We start from the raw sequence: 3,201 nt of genomic DNA on the forward strand, positions 1-3,201 counted from the left end.
GAGCTCTGCTGTCCCCAGCTTTTATCATCGGTTCCTGTCCGTTTTTAAGATGCACACCTCATTTTAACCCAAGTGTTGTTTCATTTTAGAGGGGACACTTTTTAAACCGGCTTCGAGATGTAGATGGTGCTCAGTGAGTTTAGCGTCCACACTTGGAGCTTCTGAGCCGTGTGGATTTGGACGCATCAACACAAAGCATTTACTTTCCTCGGACATGACGCTGAACTTTGGTTCCACTTGTGTTTGTGTTCTTTCACTTTCAGGTCTAGTCTAGCGGTACTTGTGTTCAAGAGAGGTGGTCGATGGTTTATCCCGGCGTGTATTTGAGGGATTCTGGGATCATATGTGTATTGGTTGTGGTGGGTTTTCCATCTATCGGTTTGGTTCTCTTTCTTCGCATCATGTTTTCAAGTGTTTGGCGGTGACCACATATCTCGTGTGAAAGCAAAGTGCTTTAAAACTCCATCGCTTACTAATGTGCCACTAAATGTCATGTAGGACCTTTAAATTATTTTACAATGATAAATGCCAAAATAAGGGGTTATTTATATAAAGATACATATATTATAGCGTGTAGTTTAAGACTACGTTTGATTTCTTAGAAGCTTTTTGCACTAGCTGAATGTTTTCTGTTGTGCGACTTCCTTGTAGACTTTTGCTCTAAATTATAGTTTGGGGGAAAAGCAGATTATTTTTGCAGAACTGTCGCTGAATTTCACCAGTTTCTAATCGTTTGTCTTTCTGTAGCTACTCAATGGACCATGCTGTGGGTGCTTTTGTATTTATATATATATATATATATATATATATATATATATATATATATATATCGTATTTGTCAAACTTCTAGCAATGAAAATACTCAAAAAATACTGTTGTTATCCTGCTACTTTAATACTGTTTTATAGTATGTGTACCAATAAACTATCCCAGGTGTTAAATGAAAATTGCCGCACGTGTATTTTATTGTCTGTGGGACGGTGTCATTTCATTAATAATAAAGCCTCCATAAGGGATTTTCTCTCTATGATGCTATAGTGGTTCCCCAAACAAAAGAAACATGTTTTTAGTGTGAATAAAGAACCTTTTGTGTAATGGATGTTAAAGGTTCTTCATGGAACCATTGATGCCAATAACACTCTTATTGGAGTATACACCGATCAGGCATAACATTATGACCTATATTCCTAATATTGTGTTGCCAACAGGACAGGGGTCAGCATGGCCACCCTGACTGAGCCCTTTCTATCAGAACCAGCATTAACTTCTTGAGCAGTTTGAGCTTCAGTAGCTCGTCTGTTTGATCGGACCACACTTTTGATAGAGACTGACCACTGCAGACCGGGAACACCCCACAAGAGCTGCAGTTTTGGAGATGTCGTCTAGCTGGGGTCCTCCAGAAAATTTCAGAGAATAAAAAGACAAAGCAAAAATGGATAAAGTCTACTGAATATCATTTCTAAATGTTTCTCTCCTTTCTTGCCGTATACATTCCAGAATTGCATATGTTTGCTGTGTATCTTTAGTGAGTTTTTCTCACTATAGTGCCCTTTATCTCGCTCACTGGGGTTGTAAGGCAGTTTTCTGGCCCACTTTAAATTAGTGGCCTTACTATGTACTTACATAAAAAATAAGTACAATGTACTTACTGTGTTCATATTGTATTGCAAAACACCTTTGCTGATATTGAGGTGGGATACGGGTAGGGTTAGGGACAGGTGTGATGATATGGGTCAGTTTAAGGGTAGGGTTAGGGACAGGTGTGGTGGTGTGGGTAAGTTTAAGGGTAGGGTTAGGGACAGGTGTGATTATGGGTCAGTTTAAGGGTAAAGTTAGGGACAGGTGTGGTGGTGTGGGTAAGTTTAAGGGTAGGGTTAGGGACAGGTGTGGTGGTGTGGGTAAGTTTAAGGGTAGAGTTAGGGACAGGTGTGGTGCTATGGGTAAGTTTAAGGGTAGGGTTAGGGACAGGTGTGGTGCTATGGGTAAGTTTAAGGGTAGGGAGAGGGACAGGTGTGGTGGTGTGGGTAAGTTTTAGGGTAGAGTTAGGGACAGGTGTGATGATATGGGTCAGTTTAAGGGTAAAGTTAGGGACAGGTGTGGTGGTGTGGGTAAGTTTAAGGGTAGGGTTTTTTATTTTATTTTATCTTTATTGTATTTTATGATTGTGTTGTACAGCACTTTGGTCAGTGTAAGCTGAATTTAAATGTGCTTTATAAATAAATTTACTTACTTACTTACTTACTAGGGTTAGGGACAGGTGTGGTGGTGTGGGTAAGTTTAAGGGTAGAGTTAGGGACAGGTGTGGTGCTATGGGTAAGTTTAAGGGTAGGGTTAGGGACAGGTGTGGTGGTATGGGTAAGTTTAAGGGTAGGGTTAGGGACAGGTGTGGTGCTATGGGTCAGTTTAAGGGTAGGGTTAGGGACAGATGTGGTGGTGTGGGTAAGTTTAAGGGTAGGGTTAGGGACAGGTGTGGTGGTGTGGGTAAGTTTAAGGGTAGGGTTAGGGACAGGTGGGGTGGTGTGGGTAAGTTTAAGGGTAGGGTTAGGGACAGGTGTGGTGCTATGGGTAAGTTTAAGGGTAGGGTTAGGGACAGATGTGGTGGTGTGGGTAAGTTTAAGGGTAGGGTTAGGGACAGGTGTGGTGGTGTGGGTAAGTTTAAGGGTAGAGTTAGGGACAGGTGTGATGATATGGGTCAGTTTAAGGGTAAAGTTAGGGACAGGTGTGGTGGTGTGGGTAAGTTTAAGGGTAGGGTTAGGGACAGGTGTGGTGGTGTGGGTAAGTTTAAGGGTAGAGTTAGGGACAGGTGTGGTGCTATGGGTAAGTTTAAGGGTAGGGTTAGGGACAGGTGTGGTGGTATGGGTAAGTTTAAGGGTAGGGTTAGGGACAGGTGTGGTGCTATGGGTAAGTTTAAGGGTAGGGACAGGGACAGGTGTGGTGGTGTGGGTAAGTTTAAGGGTAGGGTTAGGGACAGGTGTGGTGGTGTGGGTAAGTTTAAGGGTAGAGTTAGGGACAGGTGTGATAATATGGGTCAGTTTAAGGGTAAAGCTAGGGACAGGTGTGGTGTGGGTAAGTTTAAGGGTAGGGTTAGGGACAGGTGTGGTGGTGTGGGTAAGTTTAAGGGTAGAGTTAGGGACAGGTGTGGTGCTATGGGTAAGTTTAAGGGTAGGGTTAGGGACAGGTGTGGTGGTATGGGTAAGTTTA

The sequence above is a fragment of the Gobio gobio genome (assembly GCF_949357685.1).
Source record: "Gobio gobio genome assembly, chromosome: 12".
NCBI classification, from domain to species: Eukaryota; Metazoa; Chordata; class Actinopteri; order Cypriniformes; family Gobionidae; genus Gobio; species Gobio gobio.